Source organism: Lissotriton vulgaris, chromosome 2_2, assembly GCF_964263255.1.
Source record: "Lissotriton vulgaris chromosome 2_2, aLisVul1.2, whole genome shotgun sequence".
Classification (NCBI taxonomy): Eukaryota; Metazoa; Chordata; class Amphibia; order Caudata; family Salamandridae; genus Lissotriton; species Lissotriton vulgaris.
In genome coordinates this window covers 12735594-12761483 of record NC_141688.1, presented here as the reverse complement: position 1 = coordinate 12761483, position 25890 = coordinate 12735594, and the positions used below count along the sequence as shown (strand labels likewise).

Genomic DNA, 25890 nt, shown 5'->3' with positions numbered 1-25890 from the left:
CTACAAACAATTTAGCTTTATCTCAGCCTCATGAAATACAAAATCTTAAATATAAGATCAAAAATATACACATACATTGAAGGGCTTTCAGTCAGCTCTCTTCATTCAGTGGTCTGTTCAACTGTCATTCATATTTGCTGCCACCCACCGCATCATATAGCATGGAGCAAGGGATCAGCCCATTTCAGCCTTTGGTTCTCTTGAACTTTGGGTGATGGCATTTTGCCTGATCACATCTACACGGCCATCCACAAATCTGTGTACTTCAGTGCCAGGATTGGTGTGTCACTCCTTCACTCTGCCAATTTTTTTTTCTTATCCTTCACTGTTTAACCAATGTTTCTGGTTACATTATTCCAAAGCCAAGAGTATCAGAGAATCAGATTTTCCTGTTTCCTGTGATGCAGTTTAAAGGGGTTTCTATGCCTGTTTTAAGTATACATGCCGGAGAGGAAGCACCAATATTGTTATACTAAAATTATATGAGATCCATTTTTTAAATTTGAAAATGTTATTGCAAGCATTTGGCTGCCATTTTAGGCCCCTGCAGGTTTTTGTTTGTTATTCATCTTTTAAAAATAAAGTTTTGTGGCATATGCTCACAATACTAAATAAAAAGGAAAACAACTTTTGCAACAGCTTACCAAGGCCAAACTTATCAACTTTGCCGATGCTTGCTTTCTCTTGTTCATCAGAAATCCATTAATAAAAAAAATCACTGACAAAGCAATATGTCTCACCTTTTAAATTAGGGTGCAGAACTTTTGGCCTTCGCCAATACTTCTTTGGTATGGCCAGTGGCATAGCTAGACCTAAGGCTGCCAGTGGTGGCCCCTGCATCTGCTCATCTGCTGCCCCGTTGCCGTGTGTAAGAGCAGGGGGTTTTCCTGGCGATTTCCTCGGCTACCGCCCTGCGATGACCACAGTTAAGAGCGGGGTAGGGGAGGCCGCCCCCCCTGAAACATGTGCCACCCTGGGTGGACAGCCCCCCACCAGCCCTCCTTGCCACACCACTGGCTATGGCATACTTTATGACCAAATCCATTTAAACATGACTGACCACATATGGGCCCACATCTGTACACAACGTCAGCCATACTGAAATTATTTCTTTCATGAAGGATAACAAACCATAATACTTGCATTTGCAGAGGGCCTAGATTGTATGTTTTTTATACTCTGAAAAAAATAATATAAAAGATATTCGCCTGTGCAATGTGGCGTTGAAAAAATAGTTCCAAGATATTCACCGGTGTAATGTAGTGTTCTTACACACCTGCCATCTTCTAATGATTTTATGTTATGGTTTATTTATTTACTCTTTGAAGATGGCTGATTACCATTATTCAATGGTGTATTAAGAAGCTGCACAGCTGTGCTGGTATCCCTGTGAAAGGGCAAAGTTCTTGCGAACACTGGTGGCTGGTGACATTTGAAAGTGGTGGGGCGTAAAAGCTCGAGTACCCTGAGGCGAGGAAGCGACCCAGAAAAACTATTTTTTTAGAGTTTGCAAATAGTGCATTTTCAAGCAAACTTGAGAAAGCAAGAAGGTCAACAATGCACTTCTGATTTTCCACTCCTCTACAGTTCCTCTCTCATCCACCCTTGACTCTGCTCTCCCCCAGACGCTCTCTCCCCCACCTCCAAGCCTCCACTCTCCCTCCAGTGTCTCTCTCTCTCCTCCATCTTCAAGTCTCAGCCTCTCTCTCTCTTCCATCTCCAAGGCCCCGCTCCCTCTCACTCTCTCCCCTCTCCACCCTCAAGCCTCTGCTCTCCCTCAGTCTGTCTCCCTCCTCCTCTTCCAATTTATCGCAAGAATGTATTTTTCATGCTTCTGTTGAAATTTGCAGTCTGTCTGAGACCCTGAGACCTTAAACCGCGAAGATATATTCGTGGATTGGCGCACATTTACCAGTGAAATATGTTCACCCCTAGGGTGTATCCCCGAAAATTGGCGTAGCATTCTTGTCACTTTTGGACACTAAAAAGGCTAACACGAGTGTCTTGTTGAACTAATGTTAACATCAGTTAGCAGCAATTTGAAGCTTTGCCGATTTACAGCACGTGAAATGCCTCTATCACTGTAAAATGAGGCATTGGTGCGATTAATAAGCTGGTCAGACATGGGTATGATTAATACACACTGGGGCAGATTTATGAGGCCCTTGCGCCACGTTTACGCCGCTGTTGCGTCACGCAAGGCGGCGTAAACGTGGCACATCCCTACGAACGATTTACAACGTGACGCATCTAGGCAGATGCGTCATGTTGTAAAGCCCTGCGCCGCTTGTGGGCGTTCCGGCGTAGGGTGGGCGTTCCGGGGCAGGTGCGCCTCGCAAAAGTGGCTGAGTGAAATCTATGAGATTTCACTCAGTCACTTTTAAGCCAATGCTGCGTCAAAAGCCTGCGCCTGCTTGAAGCAGGCGTAGGTCTTGACGCAGCATTGTTAAAATGGGGCACCCCGAGCCTTGCTGGAGCTGCGTCGCACTTGCGACGCAACTCCAGCAATGCGACACATTTCCGGCACAGATGCGTCACGCATCTGTGCCGTTTTTGCACCATGGTGCGCCGCATTATAAATGCTTCAGAAAAGGGGGGTGGTGATGAACAGAGTGTCTGAATTAAGCAGACCACTCTTACCCAGTCCAAAGATCAGGGCTTGATCCATCACCGTTATAAATGCGGCGCACCATGGCTGGCGCAGCTGTGGCGCACTGTGGCGCATGTTAACTGGCGCATCCCTTGGGATGCGCCAGTTAACAAAAATCTGCCCCCATGTTTTTTGGACTATAAGGCACAGCGTTTTTTAAAGATTTTTTTTTTTAATAATTCTAAATGCTTTGATTATATTGCGCTCCCTAGTCCACAGGTCCGCTCTTCCCATTAGCCCCAATCCCTTCCTTGTCTAATGTAGCCAGCAGAGACCTGCATTGCCGCCGGATTAGACCAGCCAATATTTCCGTTCAGAAATGGTCTATTCCAGTGAGACTGGAACTCCTTACCCATTCTTTAAATCTTGACATTTACATCACAAAGTACGAGGACGGATAGCTTCAATTTCCTCCCGCACGCAGACCAGGAGATAATAAGAGAATGCCTGCTGTCAGCTGGAGCATTGTGCATAATGATTGGCCAGCATGCTTGTGGGAGGGACATAGAAAATGAAAAATGAAACCTACCTTACTGTCGATTACCCAGCCGCCTCTGTCCTGACTGGCCAGTCGGGTCACGGTGTAATGGTGCAGCTATGTCCCACTCCTGCGTGTTCCTGCTGAAGGAACAGGAAGCAGCCAGCAGGCAGCTTGAGCTTCCCTTCCCCAAGCAAACCAATCGGCGCAGCAGGAGAGCGCCCCAGCCGGGCCATTTTCTCTGCATAGAGAAAAAGGGAGAGTGGGCGGTTCTGTTCAAGGGCAGGGGGGGGAGTGGCTTACCCACTGTTGTGGGTACTGACTGTTTGGTTGGTTCCGGGGACGACCAAAAGTGGGCAAGCCACTCCCCCCTGCCCTTGAGAAGGACCGCCCACACACCCGCCCCCAACCAGGCACTTCTGCTTTCTCAAAGTGAGAGAAGCAGAAACATAAAATGGTAGTTTTACCATTTTATGTTCCTGCTTCTCGCACTGCGAGAAAGCAGTGGGGCGACGCCCAAATGCCCCTATGGAGAAGCCGCCACTGAGTAGAGACCTGTATTGCCGCCGGATTAGAGTAGCCTATGTTTCGCTGGCAGTCCGTTCAGAAATGGTATATTCCAGTGAGGCTGAAACTCCTTACCTAGTATTTAAATCTTGACATTTCCAGCACAAAGTACAGGACGGATAGCTTCAATTTCCTCCAGCGCGCAGACCAGGAGATAATAAGAGAATGCCTGCTTTCAGCTGGAGCATTGTGCATAATGATTGGCCGGCATGTTCACGGGAGGGACATAGAAAATTAAAAATGAAACCTACCCTACTGACGATTACCGAGCCGCTTCTCCTGACTGGCCAGTCAGGTCATGGTGTAATGGTGCAGCTAAGTCCCACTCCCGCATGTTCCTGCTGCAGGAACAGGAAGCAGCCAGCAGACAGCTTGAGCTTCCCTCCCCTACACAAGCCAATTGGCGCAGCAGCAGAGCGCCCCAGCCGGGCCATTTTCTCTGCATAGGGAAAAAGGGAGAGTGGGTTGTACCGCTCGAGGGCGGGGGGGAGTGGCTTACCCACTATTGTGGGTACTGACGGTTTGGTCCGCTCCAGGGCCGACCAAACAGTCAGTCCCCACAAAAGTGGGCAAGCCACTCCCCCCCTGCCCTCGAGCAGGACCGCCCACTCACCCGCCCCCAAGCAGGCACTTCTGCTTTCTCGCAGTGCGAGAAGCAGAAACATAAAATAGTCATTTTACCATTTTATGTTTCTGCTTCTTGCACTGTGAGAAAGCAGTGGGGCGACGCCCAAACACCCCTATGGAGGAGCCACCACTGCTTGTGAAATAATAAAAAAACAAATAAGCAGGGCATAGACGTCAATTCACCAAAATGTTAGGGGTAGCGGAAGTGACAACACATGCCATTTGATGTTAACTTTCACTCACACTTGCATAAAAATACACACACACTTACTCATACACACCCTCTCTCTTACATACGCACACCCTCACCAGCAGCCTTGTACACAACATAAATTTAAAATAATGTTTGACTTACGTCAGCAGCCAGATAGGTAATGGGGCACATCCTCTATCCTGACTCCATTTTGTTCAGATCTGGGAAGTCCATCAATCAAGCAGCAGTGCCATAGATTGAAAGTGTCTGCTGTTTTGTTGATGTTTTTCTTGTGTTTGGTTAATTGAGAGTATGCACAGTGTTAAGTTTTGAAGTGGTTTTTGCAAGTTAATGTGAAAGTAAAATGATTTCCCTCACGGAAGTTGTTTCTGTTATATTATGAGTTGGAGTGTTTGTGCCAAATTACTTTCTATTTACTTCACAATTGGGGATGGGAACATTTGTCATTTTGCTCGGCCAGAGTATGTTGCATTTAGGTGTTAACAGCGCAGCTGTCGCCAGACCCTATGTGATCAACACAAAAAACAGGCTTTGGTTCCAACCTAGGCACGTGACGCTTACTGGGCTGAATGTACTCTAGCCCCCCCCCCCCCTTCAGTTTCTGTGGGCTGGCCTGGATATGCTGGAGCCGCTGGGCTGCCAGCCTGCCCTGCAGGTGGGACCCTTTAAATGTTCCTTTCCGCTCTTAAGCACATTTGAAGTGCAACAAGCCAATCTGCCTTTACGTTTGAGTTTTTTCATCAACTCAGGTGCCCCCTGCCACCTGCACCGGTGTGCCTAATCATTCCCCTATCAAGGAAGATTACGAGTTGTCAAGACAGCAGCACAGACAAAAGCTGCTCTTATGAAAGTCAACCTATCAATAAATACATAGCAGGGGCACCTTACAGCACGCCCACTGCAGTAAAAGCCCAGCAATGAATCCCCAAAACAGGGCAATTCAGACAGTGACATGACTGAAGAATGTTGCCTTGTAAAGAAATGCTTATGAAAAAAGAGCCACAGGGAATATGAATAAATTACTGTTAGAATCCGTTTATTTTTTATTTTCTTAGTTGTCAATACTTCATGCTTGGTGTGTTCAGTCCATGAATGTGCCTCAGTCATTTCATTTTAGAACTGCTCAATGTGGTGTGCGTAAAACAACTATTTTATTTTAAGTTTGGACAGTGCAGAGTCCTGGCAGAGAAATATATAGGTATTGGTGATAATATTGCTGATTTTCACTCACATATTCAACCCCAAAGGAAATAAAGTTGTATTAAGAAGCAATCCGGTGTCTTGCCAGGAAAGCAGGGGAATGAACCCACTAAGTTCAATATTCTGACACCTCTACCTGTGAGCGACCTCAAACAAAGATATATATTGCAACGTCTCCATGATCAGATTGAACATATACCTTTGAGCAACAGCCAAGCAGGAGTTTATTTCTAAAGATGGAATAAATAATATATCACAACCTCACTTTCATTCCACAGAAGGAATTGGAAAAAGGATTGTCGTATTGAAATAGCTTTGAAAAACCTGGTGTTAAGGTTCGTTATATTGAAATCTGTAGAAACTGTTGTTTAGTTGTCACATCGCTGATTCCCTTTTTAAAGAGCCCTGGGACATAATTTATATTCTGGCAGGCAGTCCGTTTCTCTGCCAGGGCAAATGAGTAAATTACTTCATCACCCTGATGGCGCCGTCTTCCAGATTTCTAATTGCCCTCCAAACTGACGTCACTTCTAAAGTTTAGTCGTGCCAATGATTTTTGCAGTTTGGTGTAGGGCATGACAGAAACCATTTACCAAACAGTTTTTTGTTTATGAAAATAAATTAGAGGAGAGGGGTTTTCTTTTTTAAAAGAAAATACCTTCCTCCCCATGGGAGTAATCTCTCATGGCGTGGAGGCATTACTTGTTTTTTAGTGTTATTTACTGCTGGGGTTTACCGTACAGTGACAGACAGTAAAAAAACGTCTATATATCTGCCATTCCAAATTGGCCAGACTAACATTTAGCCATTTCTCAGACTGCCCTTACTTCTTCTGTCCTTTGAAGAAGTAAGTCTATGGCGGTGATAGAGTAGTTACCTGTTGTATTCCAGGTAAAGTATATGCCTGGCACTTTACATGTGTTATCTTGTGTATATTCTACTATTGCTATGTTCTATGACATAACTGAGTTCTTCATGAGTGTTCTTTATAGTTAGTTGGTTGCAGGCTGAAGAGGTAACACCAACGTTTCTCCTCTGGTCCTCACAATAAAGAATACATTTGATTATTTAATCATTTGTGGAAGCATTTATCTACCGATTACAACAGATGGAGATGATCAGCTGGTGATAGGAAAAAAGCCCAGAGTGAGTATCCACTCCGTTGGTGAAGGTGAACCCATATGTGCTTGAGAATGTAATCAAAATTTAAGTAAGGAATCGACCATGAGATTCTAAAGAATTGAAATTACTCTTTAATAATAATTCTAACATTATCTCGAACTATCAACATACTGGGGCGATTGATATAGAGATAAGTTAATATTTTATGTGCGTGTAGAAATAACACTGAAACAGTGTGTGACTGATTGTCATCTAACGCTTATTGGAAATGCCTTTGGATCACAAGTAACTTGTAATTTGTGCCTGGAAAAGAATTTGTGCTGCGACAACAACTGTCGCTCTGAATTTAATGTGCATGTACAGATACATTGCAAATCTGTTCTATGTAATTGAAGTGTTGTTGAAGACAGCGCAATGTTTTTGAAATGTCGTCGGAGACAGCCCTTGACAGATAGATATTATCAAAAACTGTTGGTTTGACTTCATAATAATTCATAGTGCGTTGGAGTTATTGATGCTTTAAACCACCGGTAGAACATTTTGAAAGGTGCATTTCTCACCGCTCTTGTCTTGAGGCGATCAACATTACGTGCTGTCCTCTTCGTACCTTCTGATTCTGAAATAGGTGGAGACGTCGTGACGTACTAGCGTCAAAAATGTAGTGGCCATTTTGTTTTGGTATTTCATCGGTTGCTAAGTTACAGACATAATAAATACGGAAAAAGAAGAAGACTTGCACGGCGTGTTGTAAGGTGACGCGAAGTCAAACAAATTTGCAATACCGGGAAACTACAAACGGCAAGTTTACGAATGACAAACGGCAAGCTTATGAATTTAATATAAACTGACAAAGAATAACAGTAAAACTATCGGAAGAAGATATACAAAGAATTTACTATTTAACAAGTACTAATTCAAACTACAAGTGAAATATTTATATCATATCATAACAATATTGCACTACTACTCATAAGTCAAAAGATTTTTTTAATAACGACCAATGATCATCCACTTGTAAGAAGGTATAATTTAAATTGGTACAAGAGTAGTATATATTTTGAATTTAATGTGTTATATAGTGTTGGGCTTAGCTATACTGCGTTTTGTATTCATATTATGGAAAATGCAACAGTAATATCACCTCCTTTATTTTTACAGCAAACTGGGGATTCCCCGATTGAGTGAGATGAATGGATTGAAATTTTTGAGAATTATATTGAGGCGTTAGATGGAAAAGACTTTAGCACTGCAAGGAAGAAGGCTCTGTTGTTGAGCACATTAGGGAAAGAGGGCCAACATGCTTTCAAATATTTACCTGCTGGTACAGACGCTGAGGGAAAGGCAATTTCTAATGTGTATTTAGAAGCTAAGTCTAGGTTGAAGAAACAATATTCTAAAGAGGTTACCATTGTCATGTGTAGACACAAGTTTTACACACAACCTCATAGACATGAGACTATTGATCAGTTCGTAACACGTTTACATGAGTTATCGATCAAATGTAATTTTGGGGCGATCAGAGATGAAATTATTACAATGCTGTAACAAAAAGATGCAGGAAAGGTTGTATGCTGCAAAGAACCCCACCTTACCAAATGCCATTGATATAGCTAAAGTGGTGGAAGACTCGGATGCATGTATGGAGGGAATGGAAAAGAAGGAGGGTATGAGTACAACAGGTGTATCTTGTGTAGAACATGATGAGGTGGCTGCTATTAACTCTAAGAAGGGTAATGAGTCGAGTGAAAAAAGTTCATCTACAAAAAAATACAATAGCTCTTCTTCTTTTGAACATAATAAAACACAAGAAAAATTGTGCACCAGGTGTGGAAGCACATATCACACAGCAGACTATAAAAAATGTTTTGCCAGAGATAAAGAATGCAAAAAATGTGGGCGTAAAGGACATTTTTATAAAATGTGTAAAGCGGCTAACAGGTATAAGGTGGCTTTAGTACAAAATATTAAGAGAAATGTTGCATCAGTGTGTGATGTTGAAGGTGCCAATAAAATGTTGTGTGTAGATGATGTTGAAGTAACAATGACACCTGGGAGAAGGATAAGACCTAAAGCGTTAGTCTTAATACAAGGTAAAGAAATAGAATTAATGGTGGACTCGGGTTCATTTTGGACTATCATTCCCAGGGCATTGTTTGAACAAAATTGGAAAGATGTTAAATTACTTCCAGGGGATATCAATCCGAGCGGATATCAAGGGGAGAAGATTGACATCATAGAATATATGTTCACTGATATTAAGTTTCATGACAGAAGTGTGAAAGGGAAAGTATATGTAGCTCATAGTGGACCACCAATGTTGGGATGGGCACATCAATATGATCTTCATATAATTATAAATCCAAGAGCTACTCATCTAGTGATGGTCGTTGATGAAATTACAACTGAGTCAATAGTAGATGGAATGAATACCTTGTTCTCTGAGGAAATTGATGAACTTAAGGTTTATGTTCACAAAATTATGCTCAAACCGAATGCTACTCCCATGCAGCATAAAGTACATAGAGTTCCCATTATTGCCAGACAAGAAATCAAACGTTTGCTGTGTGAAATGGTGAAACAAGAAATTATTGAACAGATTGAAACATCTAGTTGGATTTCACCAGTAGTTATTACGGCCAAATCTGATGGTAGTTACAGGTTCTGTCTTGACTTACGCACTTTGATTCAGAATATTATTGTTGACATTTTTCCTCTGCCAAATATCAATGAATTGATATTATATTTGAAGGGTGGGAGATTTTTCTCTAAATTAGGTCTGCGCAGTGTGTACCACCAGATTAAATTGCATGCAGATTCTAAACCCCTTACAGCATTCATTACTACGGAAGGTATCTTCCATTTCAATAGAATGCCATTTGGTCAAGCGTTTGCTGCTGGGGTTTTCTAGAAGATGATGGGTTCGTTTTGAAGGGCATAAAAAATTTGGTATATTTTCAAGACGATGTACTACTGTTTGGTGATACTAAAGAACATCATGATTTGGTTTTGAAAGACGTTTTGAATACAATGGACAGTGCTGGTTTAACTTTGAAAAAAGAAAAATGCATATTTGCTGTTGAAGTGGTGGAATATTTAGGATATACCTTATCTGCTGAAGGAGTTAGGCCAAAGAAGGGTCTTTTAGAGGCAATAAGGAAAGCACCTGCACCCAGTGATAAAGACCAATGAAGATCTTTTCTTGGTCTTATAGAGTACTATGCCAAGTTTGTACATGATTTTGCAGATAAAACGGAAAAAATCAGAATGTTTCTTAGGTAGGGTTGAAAATTTGTATGGGGTGAAGAGCAACAAGGTGCTTTTATTGAAACCATGAATGAAATTTGTATGGCTCAGATTTTGACCCCTTTCGACACTAAATTAAAATCTATTTTGTTAGTGGATGCCAGTGCAGTGGGAATCAATGCTGTTCTAGCCCAAGAACATGTTTCTGGTATTAAGACTGGCATTTGCTTCAAGATCTCTTACTTGTTCTGAAAGGAAATACTTGACAATAGAGAAAGAGGCATTGGCAGTGGCTTGGGTTGTGAATACTTTCGTAAGTATTTATGGGGTTTTCAATTCAAATTACTAACAGATCACAAACCTCTTATTAAAATCTTATCTCCAGGTGGTGCAGGCAAAGGATCAGCAAGATTGGCTAGATTAGCAGCTCGACTACAGGAATACTTATAGAAAATTGATTATATTGCTGAATGGAAAAATTGTCAAGCTGATGGATTGTCTAGACTTCCTTTACCTTGGCAAGATGTGGATAAATCCAATGTGGAGTCTTTCCAATGTGAAGGTGCTGTGGCTGCAGTTGTTGAGTTGGTAGAATTGTGTGGAGATGCTATCAGCAAATGTCAATGGAAACAGAGTATGGCTAAAGATGAGGTGTTATGTAGAGTGAAAGATTTAATTGTCAAGGGTAACAGACGTGAAAGCACTTTACCTGTTTCAGTAAGACCTTATGTTAAAATTTTAGAAGAGTTATCTATATTTGATAAGGATGGAAATATCATAATGAAAGAGGATAAATATATTCCACTACAAGATCTTAGGTTTACTTTGTTTAAGTTGGCTCATGAGGGACATCTAGGCCAAACTATTACTAAAAAAGAGTAAGAGAATATTTTTGGTGGCCTGCTATGGATCAACATATCTCTGAGTGGGTTGAGAGATGTGTTGATTGTATGGAGAGGGAAAAAAGATTGAAGGTAGGCAACCAATTAGAGATTGGGCAAATTGAGGATCCAGACTTACCATGGCACACAGTGTGTTTGGATTTTATAGGTCCATTCAGTGGTCTAAGTATAAATTTGAGATTTGGTGTAGTAATGGTAGATGTCACATCTAAATGGTTAATTGTGAAATTTACTAAAGAAATCACCACCAGAAATACCATTAATATCTTATCGGAGATTTTCAGGGAGGAGGGTTTCCAGTAAAACATTTTACAGACAATGGCACACAATTAACTTCTGATGAAATGGTGAAGTTTTTAAATTTGTGTGGAATTATACATAGTAGAACATCATTATATAATCCACAGGGAAAGGGTGTTGTAGAGAGAGCGAATCACATGGTGAAGGGCGCTATTCAAATGGCAGTAACAACTGGTGGTAATGTTAAGAGTATGGTAAATGACTCGATTTGGGCATACCGTACCACTGAAAACTCTCTTTCAGGGAAAATACCTTTTACCATCATGATAGGGCGTCCTGCAAGTACAAAACTCATTCCTGCTTTGATGAAGGATTGCATAGGCTTGACAAATCTTAATGGTAATAATTCAATGACCAAGGATGTTCAATTAATTAAAGGTAATTTAAAACCCAAAGATCTGGTTAAAGTTAAACCCGGTCGTATTGGTAGTGGGTTTACTACATTTTGTGGTCCTTTCAGAGTCAAATCAGTTCACAATAGATTTGTAACGTTACAAAATGGAGAGAATTGGAATTTGAGAAGGGTGGCTCTTCATAAAAGGTATAAGGGTATTGAGCTTAAGTGTGGTAATGATCTCCTTAATCATTTTCTTCTTATGAATGATAATGAAGTTTGTTAAAGACCAATTGTGAATTTACCATCAGGTAGTGTGGACAATACCAATGGTAGTACCACACTGCCGACAAATTGTAATGGTGATAGCCCAACTAATAGAGTTTCACTTCAAAGAGTTGGATGTCCTCCCAGATATTTACAAGACTATGTATGTGGCGATTTCTGGATTTTGTTTTTGAGCAATAATTTATTTGTATTGATAGATATGTGTTTACTAAGTATTTCATTAGTTTAATTCTTAACTATTTTCTTTTACTATGTTTATTTATTATCTTGAAATGTATAAAGAGAAGAGGATGTGTTGTATTCCATATAAAGTATATGCCTGGCACTTTAAATGTGTTCTCTTGTGTATATTCTACTGTTGCTATTGATAAAGCGCAAGCTCACCTGCTCAACATACTCACCTGGGCCCATAAAAGTAAGTATATATTTAAACAGGTAAACTTACACTCAATCAATTTTAACTTTTACCATTCAAGATCTATACCTTTAACTTACCAATCCAAGTCATCGACACCTAAAGTCCTAGAGGATCAAGGAAGTTAGCAAGAAAATAGGTAGAATAATAACATTTAACATTTTATATTTAACCACAAACTTCGGAAAGGTTTAGGTTCTTTTATCTAAGTTTAAACTTCAAATGTTTGAAACCTTGAAAATCAATAAGTCCTTATTTAGAAAAATGAAGATTGAAAATAAACATATGCAATAATTTTGGAAAGAAATATCATTAAGCATTAGAAAGAGGATTGGTAGAGAAGGGAAAACAATACAATGACAAACCCACACTTTATAGTTACCTAGAATGGTATGAAGATCAACCCTGGCCACGGGCTGAAACAAAGGACAAGAATCCCAAAGTGTAGGTGCCAGTGAGAAAGAACAGGTGCAGACCAGAATCAGGACAGGTTACGTACCAAATTGGATCAGGACAGCACCACCACAGGATAGGACCGGCACCCACGGCTAAAGTGCAACACCAGCATTACACTCTCCGCAGCTAACAGTCGAACCCCGATTGGGTTATCGAACTCCTTCCCAGAACCCTGATTGGGTTATCGAATCTTCTGAAAGAGTGCTCCGCCAGCACCTCTGCTCTCGATCACCTATTGAGTGCATTGGGTCAGTGACAGGTCAGCTATTCAGACAAGTCTGACAATCTAACTAACTAAGCCTACCCTAGTTATACTATTTTTCAGGTCTGTGTACCACCCCCAAATGTTGCAAATGTGTAAATCCAGCAATTGTATTGGTCAGAAGATGAGGAGAAGTCATCACACCATATTGATATGAGGTAACTTGTCAATCATGTATTTAAATGTTCCCTCCCATGACTTTAATTTCCCATGTACTTTTATTCCACCCGGCACTGAATGTAACAATAACATTTAATATTTTAACAATGTATTCAATTCAGCTTCCTTTGGCAGGGTGAGGAGGTCGCTTTTCATAGTTTCATAGTCCATGTCAGTTTTCTGGCACTGGTTCAAGGCCACTGGCTTCAGTGACTTGAATTTCTTGCGCAGACGCAGTTCCTCCAAATACAGAGTTCAGAAATACATTTCAGGCCCAAATGCGATAGATGGAAAAATAGAAGAGAAACTGTGTTAGAGACACAGAATAATAAATGCACTGTATACCACTTATCTCTATTCTATTCCTATTATTTTATTTAAACTATTGCATTAGAGGTTAAGCAGAACAACCAGCTTAGCAAAAGCAGCAATGCAAGCTTCTTGCACGCTAGGACACAAATCAGCCATCTTAGTTCTAGTGCGCAGAAGCAAAAATTTCCCACCAAGCAAGATAGCACGTCACATCACGTGAGTGTGACAGACGCATGCGCATTAGAAAATCCTGCGTAAAAGCAGCCATTTTAATGCAAGCGGATTATAGTTAGTAAAGCACATTGTTAAGCATCCCCTAGATACTTGAAATGCAGTGAAATGCAATTTTAACATAACGATACGTTAGTTAGTATATTAATATTATTTTTCAGAGGGCTGAATATAAGCAAGTGACTTTACGTGTGCAATCTTGCTCCATCAATCCCCTCTTTCTTGATATTTTATATCATCACTAAGTAATGAAACAGATGCCAACTTTTTACATTTCACCTACCTAATTTCTTCAAACTTTCTGTTAAAATTCTTTTAATTTTTCATATGAAGTTCTTTCACTTTCTTGCACAAATGTCCATTATGCTCTTCTAATTCAATTTCATAATTTTCTCTTTCCTTTCCTTCCTTATTCACTGTATATGTCTTTTTATGCTTACGACATTTGTAACAAGTTATTAACCCTAAAATCAGTAGGGCTATTCCCACCATTGGCATCAGTATTCTACCTACAAAACTTTTTCCAACATTAGAAAACCAACTACCTATAAAGGAGAGACCATCTATAAGTCTCTTTCATGCACTATCAACTTCCAGTGAGTTCTCTTTCTAAATGCGTAATATTCCTTACATACCCCTTAAGTTCTACACTTTTGTCAGGTATGTAAGTGCAACAATGTTGCTCTTTCAGCATTCTGCAGACTCCTCCCTCTTTTGCCTACAATGTATCAAGAGCAGGTCGATTTTGTAAAACCATTGACCTTACCGCAACCAGTTCAGTATTGATCATTAACAGTCCTCCAGCAGTGTCAGTCGGTAAACAATCTATCCCTGTTGACAATTTGCAAATTCTTTGAGTATTCAGAACCTATCCCACTGAAGGTATCAATGCACTTAATATATCACCTACAATTTCTGAAAAACTAGCTCTTTTACAACGTATTTGTCCATTCGTTTTTTCATTGTTTCCAGTGATTGTGTTTAGATGATATACTTTTGGGAATACTATTCCAAAACAGCAACTCCCATACCAATGATCATGCAATTTGTAATATGCTTTGTTCCCACATATGTAATAAATTCCAGGAAATACTGGCTCAGTTCCATCTTTGAAACCCCAATTCCCAATTACTTTATAATTGTGTTAACATTCACTAGAACCAATAAATATATTTACATAGCAGCATGAGTTTTGCCATTCAAGGTGTACACTTTATTTTCTGCCCATTTAGTATTTTTTCTTTTCTGTTCTGTAGCTTTTCTATGGAAATGTTCTCTCCTATATTCAAAAATATCTTTTCTTCTTCATGTAAAATGCATGTTAAATTATTCTTGTGTGCTTCAGCTATATCTATTGTACATATTGTTAGGAAATATTCACCCATGTTATGTTGCCCTTAGTATGTACAGGATTTAGGTTTCTATGAATAGGAAGTTCAGAGAAAATTACGTCTGAGTTAGAATAATAATATTGCAAAGGACCTTTTTTATAAAATAAACTAGCTAGAATACTACATGAAATGCCATTAGTCAGGGGCAAATGGTGATAATTGACGCCCTCAGCTACAGATAATGGTAGCTTCATACAAACATAGCAATCGCTTATTTCCATTGCCTCTACATAATGTACTAACAAATTTGCAAATACGTTCAAGTGTGTTCTATTTCTAATTTTATTGTAATGTAATTCTTCCTCATCTGATGCTTCTAATTCTACTCTTTGCTGCCTAAAATTAACTATTCTTTCATGAATATTTAACTTTTCAGGTGCATCTACTTTCTCATGAATGTAAGTGTCATTCTTCTCACTTTTATCCATTAAGTAAGGAATAGCTACTATCAGTCCTAACCATACTATGAGTATTATTACTATACTACTTGTGCATATTTCACAGCATGATTTTGAGCAGTTTCTTTTCGGTTTACCATTACTGTATGATCAGCCATTTTTCGACTAAGGAGATTTAGCCCCTCTTTGAGACTTTTCATAGAATTTCAACTTGTGAAATCTTTCAAGTTGGCCTCACTTCTTCGTCTGTTGGATCATCAATTACTTCGTCATCACTTTCATCACTCAGTTCTAAATTTTCAAAATCTTCAAGGATGACGTAGCTCCATTCAGGGCCTCTGAACTTATTATTTAGTCTTTTCAGCTGTGGACTCTTTCTTCCCAGTTGTTCTGTGAAAAGCCCAGTTTGACTTGATATTTTGTTTTTTTTCTCTGGTTCCTCATTTATTGGTTCAAGGCGAAATTTTAACCTTTTGACAAAAACCAGGCCAATTATCTCCTTTTCTGAGTCTTTTAGCTGGTACTGTGCTTTGTTTTTCTTCAATTGCTCTTTTATTCTCGTTTAGTTGAGGCACAATTTGTACATCTTCGTCGTCTGTATCCCTTTCTATCTGACTTGGTCCAGGTCTTGCATCTGTTTCTTCTGCCTGGATGCTAATCTGACCTCCTTCAGGAGTTACTGTATTTTCCTTTGATTTTGTTTATTTTCTACTTCCTGAACACGTTTTTCTACATCTATCTGGTCCTGCTAAGATATCTCGATCTCTTGTTTTTCTTCTTCCTGAGCCTTCACCCTATTACCTATCTTTCCCTCCTCAGACTCTGGAACTGTGACAGGTATCTGGACTGTCTGAGTATATTGATCTCTCCTCATCTGTTCCTCCTCAGAATTACTATTGGCGTTTATTTCTGTAATCTGAGTACGTTCTTCTATTCCTGACTCATCCTCACTATCACTCTGTCTAACTAAATAAGTTTGACGTCTGGTTCTTACAACATCTGCAGGAATGTCAATCACTGAAATCCATTGATCCTGACTGGTGCTCAGTTGTTCATCATCAACTACTTCGGAATCACTTTCCTGGGACTCCTCAGCTGCACAACCTTCAGCTTCAGTTTCATCAGGTTCAGTCTCTCTTTTAGTGTGACCTGTAGGTGTGAGCGCAAAATCCGTTCCGTTTGCGGATTTCGTGGATTTTCGGTAAATCCGCAATCCGCGAACTCCCGCGAATTTACTGAAAATCAGCAAATCCGCGAGCGGCGGATCCGGGGGGCAAAAGTTCAAGCCTTCAAGCTTGAAGTTGTTGTAAATATTTTAGGATGGCGCCGGAAAGCTGCCAGCGCCACCCTAAAATAGTTACTAAGTTAGCTTCAACAGGAAGCACTAATAGATAAAATAAAGCAGGTGCTCGAGCACCTGCTTTATTTTATCTATTAGTGTTTCCTGATGAAGCTGATTTAGTAACTATTTTAGGATGGCGCTGGCAGCTTGCCGGCGCCATCCTAAAATAGTTACAGGATGATGGACAGCTCACTCAAGGGACCCCTAGGCACATCAGTGCGATTGCATAGTAACACACACATGGCCGCAGGAACTAGTTGCAGCTCAAATTCAGTGACTCATTCATCAGCCCAAAAAGAATCGTGAGCATCGTCGAGGCTGGGCAAGTGTGCCTTCTTCCCAAATCTACCATCTAAAATCAGCTGTGATACTGGATAGAGGCCTTTGTATCCTTGACTTTCACGAGCGCAATCCTCGTGCTGTTCCTGTGACCAGGAGCTACTTTCTCTTCATCTTCTGCTCTGATCGGTCTCTGACCATTTATACACACAAGAGGCACTTGAACTCGCACAGAATACCCCCCATTTAAAAAATCCTCGAAATCCGCGAATCCGCAAATTCGCGGATTTTGCAAATCCACAAATCCGCAAATTAGCGGATCGTGAATCCGCGAAATCCGCCCATGCTTAGTGACTTGCATGGATCCAATTCGGAATTCCCTTGCATTTTACTGCTGTAGTAGTGACCAATTTCACTTGTTTTGGCCTTCCCCACCTCGGAGCTAGGCAAGATTCTTGTGTATGTCTCTTTATCACAAACCAGTCACCTGGAATCAGATCATGTGCTGGAGTTGATTGTCTGGTGACAGCGTCTTCTCCAACCGGGTGAGAGATAGTCAGCCAGTTCTTTGCAGTACTGTAGTACTAAGTCTTCAGATATATTTATCAGCTTGTGTCCTGGCACCCATGCCTGCCTCATTGCTCTCATCAAAACAAGAGGTAAGGCATCTGGCCAAGCTAACCGAGTAGATTCATATATCTTTCCCAATCTTGATTTGATTGTGCCATTCAGTTGTTCTACCACTCCTGAAGCCTCTGGGCGATATGCACAGTGCAGTCTTTGCTCAATTTTGAATGCTTCACAGATTAGACCAAATATTTCATTATTAAAATGACTTCCTCTGTCTGATTCAATTGTTACTGGAAAACCGGAACGTGGTATGAGCTCTCTGAGTAGTAATCTTGCTACTGTGATGCTATCATTCCTGCGTGTAGGATAAGCTTCTACCCATTTTGAGAAAAGGCAGACAATGACAAGAACATACTTCATTCCTCTGCAAGGGGGTAACTGAATAAAGTAAATCTGAATACGAACAAAAGGACCTTCTGCTTTCCCAATTTTTCCTGGCAACTCTACAGTTTTCTTCCCAGGATTCATTTGCTGACAAATTAAGCACCTATGGCAAAGACTCTCAGCTACATTCCTGAACTTCGCATTGAACCAAGTTTGTCTGAACAATCTAGTCATGGCATACCATCCTAGATGGGAATCACCATGGTACATCCTTGCGATAGGAGCAAGCATACAGTCTGGCAACACAGGCCTTCCATCAAGGTAAACAATGACAACATCTCAAGCTCTTTTCTGACAACCTATATTTGCCCATTCAACTCTTTCCTTTTGTTCTGCATCATTTAGCAAATCTCTCACTTCTTCCCACGTTTTCACTCTTTCAAGCAGCATAAGTTGGCAGCTGTTTCCATTTGTTTAAATTTTCTTGTTTATTGCCATGTTATTTTTGGCACAATATTGAACTAATTGGTCAGCATATCGATTACTTGCTGTCACTCTGTCATTGCCAGATTGGTGAGCAGCACACTTGACCACAGCCACTGTTTCTGGCAATTGGATTGCTTTCAGCAAATCTTACACCAAATTTCCATTTTTAATAGGAGTACCTGATGAAGTCAGAAACTCCCTTTGCATCCAGAGTTGGCCAAAATCATGCACAACGCCCTAGCCATATTGGCTATCAGTATAAATAGTCACAATTTTTCCCAATTTTTCAAGCCTTTGTCAATGCAATTAATTCAGCTACTTGTGCAGATTTGACTCCAGGTAAATAGGATGCTTCGACTGGACCCCATAGAGTACATACAGCATAAGCAGCACTCAAACCTTCTTCCTCATGTTGCATGCATAAACCATCTACAAATAGTTCACGTTCTGAGTTCTGGGTTCTGAGTTTATCAGTGGCTCTTCTCTTATATCTGGACAAGGTTTAGTACAGTATTCTGTTAGATCAATACAATTGTGTTCGACTTCATTTTTTACTTCTGCAAAGTGTGAATCAGGCAATAATGTTGCTGGGTTCAGAATATTACACCTAGCAATAGTTACATTTTCTGCACCTACAAGGATTCGTTCATATTTAGTCAGCCGACTAGGAGTTAGGTACTGAGTTTTAGTCCTGGTCAACAAAATCACAACTGCATGTGGGACATATACAGTTACTGGATGTCCCATAATAATGGACTCACTTTGCTCAAGACTCATGCAAGTTGCTGCTACTGATTGTAGACATCCTGGCAATGCAGCTGCCACTGGATGTAGTGTAGAGGAAAAATATGCAACAGGACGTCTCATCAGACCATGGGTCTGAGTCAGAACTGAAAGTGCACAATTGTCTTGTGTATCACAAAACAATGCAAAATCTTTTGAATAGTCAGGCATCCCTAATGCTGGAGTTGAGCACAGACAATCTCATAATTTTAGGAAATATGACATGCTTTCATCACCCCAGTCTACTGGGTCTTTTGCTTTTTTATTTGTCATTTGTATCAATGGTTCTGCTAGGACTGTAAATCCCACAATCCATTGCCTGCAGTAACCTACAACTCCAAGAAACATTCTGATTTCTTTCTGCGTTTGAGGTAGATTCATGTTTTGAATTATTCTGATTCTTTCAGAAGTAACCCTTCTGACACCTCTTTCTCTCTGGTGCCCCAGATATTTCACTGACGTGGTGCAAAATTGCAGTTTCTCAGGTGATGCTTTGTGTCCTCCTTTACCTAAATAATTTAATAGAGCAATTGTATCAACAACACAGTAATTTCGATTCTTAGACGCCACCAGTAGGTCATCTATATATTGCACCAGAACTGACTGTCCGGGCAATATCTGGTATTCAAGGCACTTTTTCAAGATCTGATTAAAAATCGATGGATTTTCCGTGTACCCCTGAGGGACACGATTCCAAACGTAGATATGGTTGTCAAACTTAAATGAGAAAAGATACTTGCTTTCTGGATGCAATGGTATAGAAAAGAATGCATGGCATAGATCTATTACAGTAAACCAGGCTGCTGCCCATGGTATTTGATACAAAATCACAGCAGGGTTTAGCACAACTGGACAACATGGGACAACAATTTTATTAATTTTGCGGAGGTCTTGTACGACCCTGTACTTTCCGCTCGGTTTCTTTATGCCAATTATGGGTGAATTACATGCACTACTCATTATCTCCAGCAAAATTCCTGCTTCAACTAGACGTTTTATTTCTAGTGCAACTCCTGCTTTTATTTCAGGGCTCATTTTGTACTGTCGAATATTTGGATAAACTGCACCTTCTTTTACGGTCACTTTTACTGGATCAACATCTGCCATTAATCCTACATCTTTTCCCATGAAATCCCACACTTTAGGATTTACCGTATGTTGTAATTCTTTTGGCAAATCTTCTAAGGTAAACTTTTTATTTTCATATCCTTGTTTTGCTAACATAATTTTATAAATTCCATCTTCATCTGGGGTTTGAATTTCGACACCATTTGGTGTGCCAAAGATAGTGCAATTCATTCTGCACAACAAATCCCTACCTAATAGGTTTACTGGACTGGAATCACATACAACAAACGTATGCATTTCTTTAAAATTGCCAATTTTAATTTCCATTGATTCTATAACTGGGTACTAATTTGTTTATTAGAAACGCCCAGTACTTGAATCGCTGCTGTTCTTACAGTAGAACGGGTAGCGCCAGTATCCAACAGAAAGGTAACATCATTCCCTTCAACCTTTCCCTTAATATATGGACCTGACTGATCTACCTGCAAGGATGCGCCAAGTACGCACTCCTCGTCCTCCCCTCTCAGGCACCGTCAGAAACTGTCTTCATCAAAATATGTGTCACTCAAAAGAAATTGGGGTGTCACTGTGTCCCTTTTACCACTTCCTTCCGAATTTGTGGTATCCACACTGTATGTGGGCTGACTCCCAGGGTTTGGCATAGGAGCCAATGGTAACTGGTTTTGTATTACCTGTTGTTGCTGCATTTTCGATATCTCATTATGCGTCTGTGAATTCAAATTATCATTTTGCATGTTATTATTCAATACAGCCTTACACTCGTTTTTCCAAAGCCCCAACTTGCCACACCCATGACAAGGAAATTTCTTTTGAGCTTCATCTCGGTTAAACTTTCCCATAGGTTTATTTCCATTTCCACCTACTTGGGTCTGAATATTTTTCATTTGAAGTTTGTGTTGCTCTGCTAATTTTACTTTTGCCCACATTACTTTTTCTTCTAAATTCTTTCGCTTATTGTCCAATTCATCTTCACAATATTTTGCAAATTTGAGTATTTCATAATAGGTTTGGCCTGCCAACAAATCTTATGATCTTTAATACATTGTGAAATTTCTGGTCCTAGCCCAGACACAAACCGATAGATGAAATGCGTCATGTCTTTGCTATCAATGTTTTCTAAACCACTAAACTGTTTAAAAACTTGTAAGAGGCGTTCATAATATGCATGCACAGATTCAGCTTTATTCTGTATAGTTCTGGCTATCCTAGTCCAATCAGTCTCTTTTGGAAGCACCCTCCCTTTCAAGTACAATATTACCTGATTATATTTCTTCATTACCTCATCTGACGGGGCTCCCATTTTTAGATCTCTAGGATACTCATCACTTGGCCAATCTACTGCGATTTTACATTCTGTCCATAAATCAACAGGAACAACAATATCGAATAACCCATCTAAATCTTTTAACAACACTTTTATAACTTTAACAAATCTTTCAACTTGTCTGTACCATTCTACAGGTTTGTCTCGTAATTTAGGAGAATCATTTGTAAATGACAAAATATCTTGTCGGGACCATGGGATATGCACTTAACGTCCACCTGGCATTTCTCTCATTGGACACAACCTTTCCACTTTTACTGATTCTTTCAACATATACTCTGATGAAATGCTTTTCGTTTGAGCTTCTTCCTTTTTCTTTATCCATCTAGCTTTCCATCTGTCTAAATCACCCCATTTTTGCAATAGTGATAACAACTCTTTAATCTGCAATTTTCGTCCTGACACATTCATATTTTCTAAATCTTTGTCAGAAAATTTAGCTCGATGTGGTTTTTGTAACACTTTCAAATTACCAATATCAATTCCCATTTCATTTGCAAAACTCGTTAACTTTTTCGTGATTGTTTTTGTATTTTGAGTGATACTTGGACATATAAACAACAATTCATCTTCATTTAATGCATTTAATCAGTCTAAAAACACATTTCCAGCAAGCAGTTCTTCCAATTCAACTCTTAATTTAAAAATATCCAATGTCTTTGGCTGTAATTTAGTTTTTTCTATTTCTCGAGACCATCTTTCTATTTCTTCTGGGGTAACTACAGTAGCACTTCTCGTACCTGAGGAAGTATTTATTTGTACCTCTCTAGAATTTACAGGTGTAGTTTTTCTAGCTGAGCTACTTACAGGTTCTCTTATAGGTAAATCCATCAGAGAAATGTCTGACTCACATTCACTTGCTTGATCATCCACTATTAATGTTTCTTTTCTTGGCTGGACTACAGGTGTGGTTAGAACAAGAGGTCTAGGACTGGTTTGCTTATCTCCATATAAAGGGACAACGGGACCTATAGTTACTGGAATCGTTAAGGCTTCAGGATTTAAATTTAACTGTGTAATTTTCTGAATTAACTAATTTCTTTGTTTATTTATTGCTTCTTGTTCCTTTTCCTGTAATACTTTTTCTAATGATGCTTCATGTATTACTTGCGGAACTAAAGGTGGCTTTAAGAACTGAGCACTAGGATTAGCTTGATTTTGCTCCTCATTATAAGGTGGCAGATTTTTCATTAATAAATCCTCCAAGTAATCATCTTCTGGATGAGCACTTGTCATTACATGTTTAGTTTTCTCTGTACTTTTACTCCCTGTTTGTTCTTCTAAAGCTCGGACAGGATATAATCCTTCCACTAACATGGACTGCCTCCATTGTTTCATCTGTTTATCTCTCGTCTCTTTAGGAAATTTGGGATAACATTTATAAAACTTCTTGTCACTTCTAGATCTATCTCGCTCAAAAGCTTCTGTTTCCCATTCCTCTAATGCCTCATATGGAGTTAATCTAGGTCTAGGATCTAATTCATTCATGCATGCTTTTAAATTGTACACAACTCTACCATTGAAGGTACCATTTTCTGGAAATTTCAAAATTCCATAATCTTTGATATATTCTAACCAGTTTTCTAACCATATGCAAGTGTGATAGCCCCTTTCAACCTTCATGTATGATGCGGGCGTATTTGGTGGTGTATTAATAATTCCTTCTCTGGTTTTTATCGGCTTATCCTTTTTAAAGAAATGTTTAACTTTCTTGACCAATTACATTTTTCTTTTATCTCCGTACATGATATAAGATCTTCCTCTAATCATTTGTTCCTTAGCAAAACCTAGATATTTTCTATCTGGTCAATTTCCTTTGAATCCTGGATCTAAATACCACATATATTTTATGCCGCTTTACTTTCGTGAAGTCACTCGTTTGTTTGTGGAAAAAACCTCCAATACCAATGCGTCTCTTATTTTCAATGACCAATCAACATTTAGAATTCAAATAAATCCAGCCAATAATTGTACAGCTTTTCTCATGAGACAAGTTCTCACGCTCCTGTACTCACCCCTCCTTTACAATATTACCTCAACTACACACCTGCTGTCTCAACCAATACCAGCGTGACTCTGAGTGGCGTCAGTGCAACTCCACAACTGACTCCCTCCTTTGCAAGGAAATACAAGAACTTCCTTTTATTCACTTTAGATATTCATTCTCATTAATTAACAATGTAAAAACATTCGCCACTGTGCCTGAGTAACTAATTCAAAGAAAATAATGATTTGTTTCACTGTGAGTAACTCCCTTCCGTTTACTCTTCATATACTACAAATAGATCTCTTCCGTCTACCTTTCACGCAAGCATAGGAGAACCTGTTACTCCCTCGGGCTCACCCTTTCTAGGTGATATAAGGCAAAGTTTCACCAGCGAACCCCTTTGCCGTCAATCAAGCTCAGAGGAACCTGTTACTTCTTTAGTGTGACCCTTTCTAGGTGATATAACACCAAAGTTTTACTAGCGAACTCTTTGCTATCAATTATTTACACATTCATACAGAAAGTCCCTAAAACAGTGCTTCCGGTTTTACCTAACCATGCACTTACTTCCTCAGACAAGTGACCTCACTACAGAGTGGCTTCCATTTACCACCTGTTTATTCTGCCCCCGGGGATTCCAAAACAAAACATATAAACAGGTACGAACAAGTTTGGTTAATACATAAGAGTCAATATAATTTTAAATACACAATGCAATTCAATATACTAACTAACTACGACTAACTACCTATCGTAACTAAACCCTAACGATCACACTGCTACCAAATTAACTGATGGAGCGCAAGCTCACTGTTATGTTCATTAAATCTTGTTTGTACTTCCTGGCTCTGCTGGTTGAGTTTTTATTAGTTGTTACTTAAAATAAAGATATCTATCTTTATTAGTTCGCTCCAGTGTTTTATTAATACAACACTCACCTGATCAACATACTCACCTTGGCCCATAAAACTAAGTATATATTTAAATAGGTATACTTACACTCAATCAATTTTACATTATACCATTCGGGATCTATACCTTTAACTTACCAATCCAAGTCATCGATACCTAAAGTCCTAGAGAATCAAGGGAGTTAGACAGAAAATAGGTAGAATACTAAAATTTAATATTTTATATTTAACCACATACTCGGGAAAGGTTTAAGTTCTTTTATCTAAGTTTAAACTTCAAATGTTTGAAACCATGAAAATCAATATTTTCTTATTTAGAATAATGAAGATTGAAAACAAACATATGCAATAATATTGAAGAGAAATATCATAAAGCATTAGACAGAGGATGGATAGCGAAGGGAAAACAATACAATGACAAACCCACACTTTATAGTTACCTAGAACGGTGTGAAGACCAACCCTGGCCACGGGCTGAAACAAAGGACAAGAATCCCAAAGTGTAGGTGCCAGCGAGAAAGAACAGGTGCAAACCAAAATCAGGACAGGTTATGTACCAAATTGGATCAGGACAGCACCACTACAGGCTAGGACCGGCACCCACAGCTAAAGTGCAATGACAGCGTTACAACCCTCTCTGCAACTAACAGTGGAACCCCGATTGGGTTATCGAACTCCTTCCCAGAACCCTGATTGGGTTATCAAATCTTCTGACAGAGTGCTCTGCCAGCACCTCTGCTCTCGATCCCCTATTGAGTGCATTGGGTCAGTGACAGGTCAGCTATTCAGACAAGTCGGACAATCTAACCTACTAAGCCTACCCTAGTTATACTATTTTTCAGGTCAGTGTACACCCCCAAATGTTGCAAATGTGTAAATCCCACAATTTTATTGATCAGAAGACAAGAAGAAGTCATCACCCGGCAGTTAATGTAACAATAACATTTAATATTTTAACAATTTATTCAATTCAGCTTCCTTTGGCAGGATGAGGAGGTCGCTTTTCATAGTTTCTTAGTCCATGTCAGTTTTCTGGCACTGGTTCAAGGCCATTGGCTTCAGTGACTCAGATTTCTTCCTCAGGCTCAGTTCCTCCAAAGACGGAGTTCAGAATTGCATTTCAGGCCCAAATGCGATACATGCAAAAATAGAAGAGAAACAGTTTTAGAGACACAGAATAAACAAA

At 39.7% G+C, this 25890-nt stretch overlaps 1 protein-coding gene across 3 annotated transcripts in view; it reads left to right on the top strand.

Moving 5' to 3' along the window:
* LOC147728937 (dual oxidase 1-like) overlaps nucleotides 1-25890 on the top strand; it is a 992769-nt gene that overhangs the window by 314704 nt on the left and 652175 nt on the right. The window lies entirely within an intron of this gene.